Source organism: Eubalaena glacialis, chromosome 13 (assembly GCF_028564815.1).
Source record: "Eubalaena glacialis isolate mEubGla1 chromosome 13, mEubGla1.1.hap2.+ XY, whole genome shotgun sequence".
Lineage (NCBI taxonomy): Eukaryota > Metazoa > Chordata > Mammalia > Artiodactyla > Balaenidae > Eubalaena > Eubalaena glacialis.
Window position 1 is genome coordinate 77,158,629 of NC_083728.1, and position 12,257 is coordinate 77,170,885.

Genomic DNA, 12,257 nt, shown 5'->3' on the forward strand with positions numbered 1-12,257 from the left:
TGAGCAGGTCTCTGGGTTCTCATGCTTCTCTCTGAGCTGAAACCCCTGGGGACCTCCCGGGTCTCGCTATGCCACCTCCTCACCCTCGGAGCTTCAGTTTCCACAGCTGAGAGAAGCGGCGGCTCACCGCCCCCCTGCCCGCCTTAAAGGTCAAGACTGTGACGCCTGTGGGGGTCTTCTCACCCGTCCGCAGGAGGCAAACGTCACTCCGGTGGCCCCAAATGTCTTCCTAGCGGGCGACCTTTGGTGAGCAGTGGGCCTTGCCCTGGGGCCGGACCCCCTCCCACCTCTTTCTCACTCCCTGGGGGAGGAGCCGGCTGCTCTGTGGGCGGGGCCTGGGGAGCGGCTCACCACATCCTCCCCTTCCTCCCCACCGTGAGCATGCCGTGGGGCTGGGATGGCAGGCACCGCCTCTGGCGGACCCACTGGCGTCTCTCTCCTGAGTGACCGAAGAGCTCGGGGTCCGACTGTCTGCCTGCTTCTCCCTGCACGTGACTGACAGCCACCCGGCTGTCTGTCTGTCTGCCTGCCTGCCCGTCTGCCTGGCTGTCTGTCTGTCTGCCTGGGTGGCCAGCTACCTCTTTGCTTGACTTCTGTCTGACTGGCGGGCCAGCCCTTGGCTGCTGTCGGTCCGTCGCCGGTGCAGCTGATCGGTCCCTGCCCAACAACCTCTGTCTTCTGTCCGTGTGTGACCTCTTTGGGACGTGACTGATGGTTGCCTTTGCCTCTGCGTGGCCCGCCTGCCTGGAGCCCAGCTGCCGTCCGTCTGGGTGACAGGTCTTGTGCTGTCTGGTCGGTGACTTGGGGCAGGTTACAGCTTCCCACCCCAGTCCCCTGCCTGTTCTCCCAGACCCCCATCCCTCACGCCAAGCCCAGCTGCCATCGCCTGGGAGCCCACCGGATTGCCCGAAGCACAGAGAGAATGGATTTCTGAGAAAGAAGTAGGACAGCAGGTAACTTACCTCTAGCTACCGCTCTGGAGGGGGGGTGGGGTAGGGGAGGAGGTACCTTCTCTGCCCAGGAAGACGTGCAGGGGTCCTGTGGTCTCATCACACCTGGGGATAGTTCAGCCCAGCTCAGGATGCCTGGCGTCCCTCTCTGTGGGTCTGCAAGAGGCCTCAGGGACACAGAGGCAGAGGCAGAGGCATGGCTGAGATGACCCCCTGAGGTTGTGGAAACCAGCCTCCAAAAGGCAGGGGCTGGGGAGGGAAAGCTGGTTCCAGACTGAACATGATGTGACAGTCACCATGGTTCTGGGCAGCTGAGCCGGGCAGGGGTGGACATGAGTGTGACGGGGTCTGTTTGGGGAAGGGGAGAGGCATCGACTTTGTACCAGGTTCTGTGTTTTATCTCCTTTATTTCATCTAAATCCTTTGAGATGTGTTGGTGTGCCCATTTCACAGATAAATACAGGTTCTGAGAGGTAGATTGATTTTCCCAAGGTGACTCAACCAGTACGTAGCAGGGTCGGCAGGTGACTTGGAGGCTGGTCCTGCCCTCCACATGCTGTCTCCTCATCTTTCTCATGAAAACACGGCGGATGCACCGATGCTGAGAGGCAAATCGGTTCTGTGTGTGCAGAGGAGAGGGGAATGAGGAGACTCAGGGAGGCTGAGCCTTGAAGGATGGGTTGAATTTTGACTTGGGGAAAAAGGGGGAAGGAAGAAACAGGCAGACACACTCCTGGCAGAGGAGCAGGTGAGTAAACGCCTGGAGGGGAACTTAGGATGCAGAGGACCCAGGGCAGGGGCGGCATTAAAAAGTCAGGGGCTGCTCCTGGGAGGACATCTGTTTTCCCCTGGGGGAAAGTGCGGGGGTTTTAGAAGCACATGGTAGAGTGGGGAAAACCTGGTGGGTTCAAAATCCAGCCATGCGGCTTCCTGGCTGGGTGAACTTGGGCAAGTTTCTCTGCTTCTTCTAGCCTTGTGGAGCCTCGGTTTTCTCATCTGTGAAATGGGGAGAATGGCAGCCCCATCCTTGTAGGGCTGGTTGTGAGGATTCGAGGGAATGAAAATATCAAAGCTGCTGGCTGGGGGCCTGCCCAGGAAGGGAATTTGCATCATGAGGAGGCTGGAGCCTGTGGAGGAGAAAGGCCAGTGTCCAAGAGCCGTGGAAGGTGCGGGGACACACTCGGGAACGTGCAGTCAGTCCCACCTCCCTCAGCCGCCTGGGTTCTGGTCCTCCCGGGGCCAGCGCTCAGCATGCAACAGGCGCGTGAAGCTCTCCCATCATCTTCACGACACCAGGTGAGGCTGGTGGCCTCATTCAGCCCATTTCACAGATGAGGAGACTGCCCCTCAGTGAGGAGAAGCTCGCCCCAGGTCAGCTGTGACCATAAGATGCAGAGCTGGGTTTGGAACCCCAGGGTGACAACCTGCTGGACAGGATGACAAAAAAGCAAGAGTCATAGTGCTGGGGCACCGTCTGAGAGGGGCATTGGATCAAGGGGGCTGGGCAGACCCCAGAGGGGGAGCCCCGATCACCTGTTCCCCATGGTGGGTTCAGCAGAAGCCCTAGTCTTGCCCACCCCACACCTGGCAGGGAGTCTGGATACTCACAGCCCCGCAGTGGAGGAAACTAAGAGCCCTTATGTTAGGACGTGGCCAAGACCCCGGGCCAGGAGAGGCAGGTGAGCAAGACAAAGGATGTGCCCCAGGTGCTGCAGGCTCCCACCTGCCCATCGAGGAAGAGAAAAGGGTTGGAGGTGGGGACTGGAGCCCAAAGGGGCTTATAGGCAGAGGAAGGGGGCTTGCTGGAGGAGGGAGCCAGTTTAAGAGAAGATAGAAAAAGTAAAGCAGGCCACCAGAAGCTTTGGGAGGGACCAGCTTCTCCACAGCATCAGGACCACCCTGGGGCCTGATAAATAAATGAATGAAAGGAAGGAAGGAAGAAAGGGCATCCTTCCTCCCAGCGAGGGGAGCCAGTGCCTTCAGAACGCTGGCAGGCCAGAATGATGGCTCAACTTCTCCACACAGCTGGGAGGTCTCCACAATCAGCTGGGGAGCCCTGGATCTGGCTCATCACCATACTACCGATTGTGATTTGGGGCTTTGAAAACAGTCAGACCTAGGTTCGAGTACCATCTCCATCACTTAGTACCTGTGTGACCTGGAGTGAGTCACTTAACCTCTCTGAACCTTTGGTTTCCTTATCTGTTATATGGAAATAAGGATGCCTATCTCGGTTTGCTGTGAGGTTTTATTCAATGTGTATTTATTGAGCACTGTCCTAGGTCCTGGGGATTCGGTGGTACACAGACAGAGCCAGTGCCAGTTTGAGGGGAAAGAGCTTAGCAGTGGCTCACGAGAAATAGCAGCTACTATGTTTTACTTTAAATATCACTGGTAATAATCGTCTTGTTATTACCCAGAACACTTGGTGTAGCTTCTGGCTTATACTCAGCCCTCAATAAATGATCATTCTATGATGATTCTACTCCCCCCTTTCTCAGATGGGGAAGCTGAGGCTCTGAGAGGGCTGGGGGTTTCCTAGGGTCACCCAGGGAGTCATGTACAAGCAGAGGGAAGAAAGCTGTGAAGACAAGGGAACAAACACTTCCTCGGGGGGGGGTCTTCCCCCCCATCACAGCCCCTTCCTCCCCCGCTTCTCCCCCGCTTCTCCCTTCCGTGCCTTCTGCGGCACCCCAGCCCCCAGGGGCAGGGGAAGGGGGGCTGAGAGGAGCCCCCAGCTTCGTGGCTCACAGGTGGCACCGCCCCCACTTCTTGCCCTGGCGCCCGGCCAAAGGGACTTTTTACGACAGCTCAAATGAGAGCTCTGAGTAAACTTGGAACTTCTGAAACAACCTGACAATATTCCCCAGGGTGTGAGCAGAGGTCCCTCTGAGGGCCCCCGATGGCCAGGCCACCTGCAAAAGGGCCCTGGCCTGCGGGTCCTCACAGCCCCCGGGAAGGATCTGGCCACTCATATCGTCCCGAGTGAGGTGGGGCAAATGCACCAGCCTGGCTCCCTGCTCAGGCCCTGGCCGCTCCTCGCTCTGTGACCCTGGGCAAGGCTCTGGGCCTCTCCGGGCCTCTGTTTCCTCATCTGCCAAGAGGGCTTGATGATGTAGCCTGGGATGAGGGCCTGCAGGCTTTCTCCAGTATGAACCAGTAACCCCCAGTCTACTTGGGCCAGGGCCAGGGCAGGCTGATGGGGGCGTGCTGGGCAGGGATGGGATAAAGGGCAGGTCGCAGCCCCGCCCCCCAACCCACCCCAGCCCCCCACCCCCTCCTCGTGACCTCAAGCAGCCCTGGTTCAAAGCATCCTTTTTTCTCTGCCTTGCAGCCAGCCCCTCCTGGTCAGGGGGCGGGGCAATGGGGCTGAGGTGAGGTGTGGCTACGGGAGCCCAGGGAAGTTGCACAGTCTGGGTGGGGTTGCCTAGCACAGTGAAGGGCAAATAGAGATGGCACAGGCAGGAAGAGTTCGCTGGGAGTGGGGCATGCGCCTCAGCTGGGAGAGGTTGCACAGGCTGGAGAAGTTCCCGTAGGGAAAGGCCAGACAGGCTTGGAGAGGCTGCGTGGACGGGTCTTCATCGCCCGGCTGGGAGAGAGAGACGGACTAAAAGATTCCACAGGCTCAGAGGTGGGACAGGCTGGGAAGGCCTTTCCCCTCATGTTCAGCTCCTGCTGACGAAGCCGTCATCCCAGGGTCTTGGCACACCTGTCCTCAGACACCCCCAACCCACCCTTTGCCACCGCCCCCCTCCCCAAACTATGTAAAAAGCAACTTGCAATACTCACACACCTACAGTGTGCCCAGCACCCACCTTACGCTCCCTCAGCCAGGCCAGGGCCACTGCCCCCATTCTACAAATGAGGAAACTGAGGCCCAGAGAAAAGAAGAGCCCAAGGTCCCACTATGAGTTAGAGGCAGAGCCTCCTTCTGGATCCAGGGCCACAAGGCTGGTTCTTCCCCAGCCTGAGAGCTCCGCTTTAAGAACTCGCTGTGTGACCCTGGGCAACCCAACGTACCTCTATGACAATTTCTTGCTGCTAATCTGATGACAACGGTCATGGTCACTCAGACCCTGGGAGCTGAGGGTGTTGCCCCGGGTGGGGGGGGAAGTTCCTGAGGACAGTGACAAAGTAGATGGAGAAACCAAGACCTCTTGGGGGCTGCCTTGGGGCCTGCTCCTTGTAGGACTGGACACAGCAATTTGTAGCCTCTGTCACTCATTCACCGTTCTTCAGCTCCTTGTTAAGTATCTGTTATGTTCCATGCCCCGTTCTCCACACTAGGGATGCCACGTGAACAAAATAGGTAAATTTCCCAACCTCTGGGAGCCTATGCTTCAGGATAGAGACAGGTCATAAACACAAAACCAGGAACATTTGCTAAATGAATGCTAATATTACAGTTGCCAAGAAGGAGACAAACAAAGGGGTGTGTGGCACCCAGAACTGCAGGGGAGACGCATTTCAGACAGAGAGGGTTGCCTCTTTAAGGAGGCAACATTGTAGCTGAAACCTGAGGATAAGAAAGCAAAGAAGCAGGGGGGAAAAGTGTTCTAGGTAGAAGGAGTGGCATGTGCACAGGCCCTGCGGTGGGGGGAAAATGTTGGAGCTCTGGAGCTTTTATCCTTATCAAGTGCATAAAGATTCTCAATGCACTGAATTTAAGAAAGAAGAGTCAAAAAGAATAAGATTTATCTTTGGAGTGTACAGTCTACATGGGGTTCAACATTGAGGGTAAGCTTCAAAATCCATTATGACAGAAAGCATCTTATTGCGTTTCGTCACTCATGTAACGAACGCTTTGAGCACCTACTGTCTGTCAGGCACTGGTTAGCCACTGCCATTCAGCAGTAACCAAGCAACATGTGGTTCCCGCCTAGAAATTGCTCAGAATGTTGCCAAAAACACCATGAGCTCTGTGCTTTGGTGGAAGGATGGACCCCAGAGGAAGGAGTGACTCATGCCTTGGAGATGTCAAAGAGTTACAAAGGAGATGACATTTGAACTGGCTTTTGAAGCCTGAGTAGGAAGCTGATAGACAGCCAGGGGGAGCAGAGAGTTCCGGTGGCTGAAACAGCACGTGCGAAGGTGTGAAAACCAGATGAATGGGGATGTTGTGAAGATGTCCAGATGTCGGGGATCTGGAGCACCTGGAGTTCGGGATGAAGACTAGGGGCAAAGGGAATGTTGGGGGGCAGATCCTGACATGTTTTGAATGCTGGGCTAAGGAATTTGCGGCTTTCTCTGAAGGGCAGTGGGGAGCCATGGAGAGACATAGCTGGAGTGAGGACTGGGCTGGAGGGGCCACAGCTGGAGGCAGGGAGGTCAGGGAGGAGGCCAGGAGGAGGGCAGGTGAGCAGAAGTCCTTGGAGACCAGGGATAAACTAGGAGCCCTTTCTTCTGTGTTCCCTCTCGGGAAGTCCCTCAGTCTTGACACTTCCCCTTCTGGTGACCTGTTGGGTCTTGTTTCTGGCACTGCTGGGGAGTCCCTCTTCAACAAGCTCATGTCTTTTTGGTCCCTATGGAAAACGGGCCATTTTACTTTTACCACACCCCTCACCGTTCACTTTCAAGCCCCAGTCCCCACCTGGGTCACATTGGAAATGATGACCGACTTAAGGATCTGAACGAGTCCCATTCCTGAATCATCAGTGAGGGAAAGAAGATACAGGGGAACCAAGAACTTGGGTTCTTTCCAGTTTGGGGAGGTAAATAATGCTGCTGTGAGCACTCCGGTACATGTCTGCTTGTGTACATGTACATTTTGCTCTTTGGTGCATAATCTAGAAATGGAATTGTTGGGTCTCCTGTTCAGCAGAAGTTTTCCAAAGTGGTTGTACCAATTTACACTCCTCAGAGAAACTTGAGTAGAGATTGAGAGTTTTGATTAGTTCATATCCTTTTTAGCACTTGGAATTGTTTTTTTTTTTTTCATTTTAGTCATTCTGGGCTGATGTGTAGTGCTATCATATTGGGATATAAATTTGCATTTCTTTGATAAGAAATTTTAAGCCTTTTTAACATGCTTGTTGGCTGTTTGGATGTCCTGCTTTAGGAAGTGTCTGTTTAAGCTTTTTGTCCATTTAAAAAAAAATTGAGTTCTGGGTTATTTATTTATAATTGTTTTGTAGGAGTTCTCTCTCTATATGTTGTATATAATTATATACATAGTTTAACATATTATATATTTATATACAATTATATAAAATATATAATTATATGAAAGAAACTATAACAGGTATAGATATAATCTCCCATTTCAGTTTCTTTTCCATTCTTTTTTTTCAATTTGTCTTTTTGTTTGTGTCTTTTATAAGTCAAAAATTTTCTGAATTCAAAAGGTACTTCCACTGGAGAAAAAAAATGGAATTACAGTGTGACGTATTATTGTCTCCTTTTTTGAGAACAATAAAACATACCCCAATTTAATGAAGGTAGTTTACTCCATCAATCAAGCTATCTTCATCAACATTTGGCAATTTATCTGACACCTCAGTATATTAATCTGTTATTGCCTGATGCATATTTTTATAGATTTTAGACTTATGCACAAGGTAATTGTACAAGTATTTATTTCCCTTTTGATAAGCTATCTGGGAAGATACCAGGACACAAGAGGCATGATCTGTTTACCACATATTCTACTTCTCCATACTTAAAAAAATTTTTTTAAATAAGGAAAATAGTACATAAATTTTGCAGTGTGGCTTATGACTTCTTAAAATGAAACAAAGTTGGCTCTTCTTAAAATAGAGGTCAAAATTAGCATATGAATGTTGATACTGAATCACGTATCAGTTGATTTCCACAAAGTTACTTAATGTACATTCTACTTTGTAAAGGTAAATTTATCAAAATCATACATTGCTATGTAAAATTAATATCCTCTCTATAATTGATAGTTTATTTTATGATTTAAAATTCTCCCTAGTTTCAGTGATGGTGATATAAAGTTCAAAGTGAGTATTTTAATAAGCTGTGTCATTGCTTTTAGAGAAAATGCATTGTATTCAAGTTGCAATATATTTTAGTTTCTGCAGCATTATTCAGTCTTTATAAAATTGCTGAAAACATGTTTTTGTGTACTTTTGACATACTTTTTGAACAAAAAGACATAGGCAAAGCTAGAATAAATGAAATACTCAATGTTGGTGTAGCATTATAATTTATGGAGTAATAGTCTGTTCATGAAATTTAACTACACTGAACAAGACCCTCTGGGCTTATGCATGCAAGTACATACATTAAAAAAAATTTTTTTTGCTGCTTTTTTGTTGTTGTTTTTGCTCAGTAATGCACCACATATTTTTTTTTTTTTTTACCTTTTGACCCCCTTCACCTATTCCTCCCACCTCCCACTCCTTTCTTCTGGCAACCATCAACCTGTTCTCTGTATCTATGAACTTATTTATTATTATTATTTTTGGATTCTACATATAAGAGAGATCATACAGTGTTTATCTTTCTCTGTCTGGCTATTTCACTTAGCATAATACCCTCGAAGTTCATCCATGTTGTTGTAAATGGCAAGATTTCATTATTTTTCATGGCTGAATAATAGTCCATTGTATGTATATTCCACATCATCTTCATCCGTTCATCTATTGAAGGACACTTAGGTTGTTTCCATATCTTGATTGTTGTAAATAATACTGTAATGAACATAGGGGTGTAGATATCTTTTCGAGATACTGATTTCATTTCCTTTGGGTATATACCCAGAAGTGGAATTGCTGGATCATGTGGTAGTTCTACTTTTAATTTTTTGGGGGACCTCCATACTGTTTTCCATAGTGGCTGCACCAAATACATTTCCACCAACAGTGCACAAGTGGTCCCTTTTCTTCATATCCTCACCAATACTAGTTATTTCTTGTCTTTTTGATAATAGCCATTCTAACAGGTGTCAGGTGAAATCTCATTGTGATTTTGATTTACATTTCCCTGGTAATTAATGATGTTGAGCATTTTTTTCATGTACCTATTGTCCATCTGTATGTTCTCCTTGGAAAAATGTCTATTCAGATCTTCTGCTCATTTTTAAATCAGATTGTATGAGCTCTTTATATATTTGACATATTAGTCCCTTATCTGATATATAATTTTCAAATATTTTCTCCCACTCAGTAGGTTACCTTTTCATGTTGTTGATGGTTTTCTTTGCAATGCAGAAGCTTTTTACTATGATGTAGTCCCACTTCCCTATCTTTGCTTTTGTTGCTTTTGCAGCCTACTTAGAGCTTACTTATTTCTTCATAATTCAGTCTTGGCAGGTTTTTAGGAATTTATCCATTTCTTCTACATTATCGAATTTGTTGCTGTATGATTATTCATAGTTGTAGCTTATAATCAATTTTACTTCTGTGGCATCAGTTGTAATGTCTCATCTTTCTTTTCTGATTTTAGTTATTTGAATCTTCTCTTTCTTAGTCTAGCTAAAGGTTTGTCAACTTTGTTGATCTTTAGAAATATATTTTTTATATTAGTCTCAAATTCAGTGCCCTTGTTTAACAGTTATTATCTAACAGTTTATCTGTTAAGTATCTGGACTTTTTAAGATAATATCATTCCAATCCTTATAGTTTTATAATATTTATAAATTTATTTATTTTTCTTGCCTTATTGCATTGACTAGGACCTCCAGTACAAGACATTCTTACCTTTGTCCTGCCCTAGAGGATAAAGTGTTCAATATTTGACCATTAGGGATGTTAGTTGTATATAGTGTGTGTGTGTGCCTGTGCGCATGCGTGTGTGCGTGTGCGCATGCGTGTGTGCTCCTTATCAGATTAAGAGTGTTCCTTCTATTCCTGTTTCCTGAGAGTGTTTTAAAAATCATGAATGAGTGTTGCAAATTATTAAATGTCATATTAAACATTATTAAATTATCATATAAAATTTCTTCTTTATTCTGTTTATGTGGTGAAATAGATTACTGACTTTCAAATGTCAAACTACCCTTGTATTCTTGGAATAAACCTCATGTGATAAGGATGTATAATTTACTTTTGTATATATCATCAGATTTGATTTGTTAATATTTTGTTTAGAATTTTTGTAAGTATATTTATGAGAGAGATTAAACTATAATTTCACTTTATTTTAATGCAAAGTGTTGGTTTCAAGGTTACGTCTTTAATTTCAGTGATTAGTTCATACACTTAATAAAAATACTGAGGTGTTTGGGATTAAGAGTAACTTCTTACTATTTGTTTTCCTTTTGTCCTATCCTTTGTTCCTTTTTCTTCTTTGTCCCATTTTTTAGATGAATAAAGTTTTAAAAATTATTAATCTATGTTTCCTGTCTATTAGTTTGTTATATTTTCTTTTGTAACTCTTTTAGTGTTTTTCTTAGAGATTACAGCATGCGTAATTGATTTTTTTTTTGGAGTCTACCTTTATATTAGTATTTTTATCACTTCCCAGACAATACAGTGATCTTTAACTTTATTCGCCCCTTCTTATCTTTGGGGTATCATGGTAATGTATTTTAATTCTGCATATTGTTTAAACTTCATAATATATTATCATTATTATTTTCGGCAATCAATATTATTTATAATATTCTATTGCTCTTCATTCCTTCCTACAGTAAATTGCTTCCCATCTGAGATTATTTTCCTTTTGCCCCCAAAATTCACTTTAATATGTCTTTTGATGCAGGTCTACAGGTGACAAATTCTCTCAGCTTTTTTTTTTTTTTTTTTGGTATAAAAAATAAAGATTTATTTTGCCTTCATTTAAAAAAATTTGTAATTAAGATCCAATTCACATACCATAAAATTCACTCTTTTGAGGTACACAATTAAGTAGTTTTTAGTATACTTATAAATTTGTGCAATCATCACTACTATCTAACTACAGAACATTTTTATTGCTCCAAAAACATCCTATACCCATTAGCAGTCACTCCCTATTCCCCCTCCCTCCAAAGCTCTAGCCCTTGACAACCACTAATCTACTACCTATCTATGGATTTGCCTATTCGGGACACTTCATATAAATAGAATCATACAGTATGTGCCTTTTTGCGTCTGGCTTCTTTACTTTGGATAAATTTTCAAGGTTCATCCATGTTGCAACATGTATCAGTAATTGATTCATTTTTATGGTGGAATAATATTCCATTGTATGCATAGTCTACATTTTGTTTGTCTATTCATCAGTTAATGAACATTTGAGTTGCTTCCAGTTTAGGGTTATTATAAGTAATGCTGCTATGAACATCTGTGTAGAAGGGTTTTTTGTGAACATATGTTTTCAATTCTGTTCGCTATATACCTAGGAGTCAAATTGCTTGGTCACGTGGTAACACTATATTAACTTTTTGAGAAACTGTAAAACTGTTTTGCATAGTGGCTGCACCATTTTACATTCCCATCAGCAATGTATAAGGGTTCCACCCTTATATCCTCACCCACATTTTTTATTTTCCATTTTTAAAAATAACCATCTAGTGGGTGTGAGGTGGTATCACTCCGTGGTCCTTATTTGCATTTCCCTAATGACTAATGATGATAAGTATCTTTTCATGTGTTTATTGGTCACTAGTATATCGCATTGGAAAAATGTCTATTCAGATCTTTTGCACAGTTTAAAATTGGGTTGTCTTTTAGATCTTGAGGGTTCTTTATGTATTCTGAACACTAACAAATATATGGTTTGCAAATATTTTTCCCATTCTGTATATTGTCTTTTCACTTTCTTGAGAGTGTCTTTTGAAGCACAAAAGTTTTAAAATTTGAAATAGTTCAATATATCTGTTTTCCTTTGGTTGCTTGTGCTTTTGGTTTCATGTCTAAGAAACTACTGTCTAATACAAGGTTCTGAAGATTTACACCTGTATTTTATTTTAAGAGTTTAATAGTTCTTCCTCTTCATACTGGGTCTTTGATCCATTTTGAGTTGATTTTTGTATATGGTGTGAAATAGGAGTCCAGTTTCATTCTATTTCATGTGGATATCCAGTTGTATGAGCACCATTTATTTTATTTTATTTATTTATTTTAATTTTTGAATTATTTTATTTTACTTTTGGCTGCGTTGGGTCTTTGTTGTGGTGCGCAGGCTTTTCATTGCAGTGGCTTCTCTTGAGCACAGACTCTAGACGTGCGGGCTTCAGTAGTTGCAGCATGCGGGCTCAGTAGTTGCGGCGTGTGGACTCAGTAGTTGTGGCGCACAGGCTTCAACAGTTGTGGCACGTGGGCTCTAGAGTGCAGGCTCAGCAATTGTGGCGCACAGTTGCTCCGTGGCATGTGGGATCTTCCCAGACCAGGGATTGAACCCGTGTCCCCTGCATTGGCA

At 45.2% G+C, this 12,257-nt stretch overlaps 1 protein-coding gene across 2 annotated transcripts in view; it reads left to right on the plus strand.

Moving 5' to 3' along the window:
• Positions 1–758: 758 nt before the first annotated feature.
• Positions 759–12,257, plus strand: part of IL21R (interleukin 21 receptor) — a 30,735-nt gene continuing 19,236 nt past the window's right edge. For both annotated transcript variants that reach the window (XM_061208948.1, XM_061208949.1), the window contains exon 1: positions 759–953. The gene's annotated coding sequence lies outside the window, so the exon portion shown is untranslated. The remainder of the gene's footprint in view (positions 954–12,257) is intronic.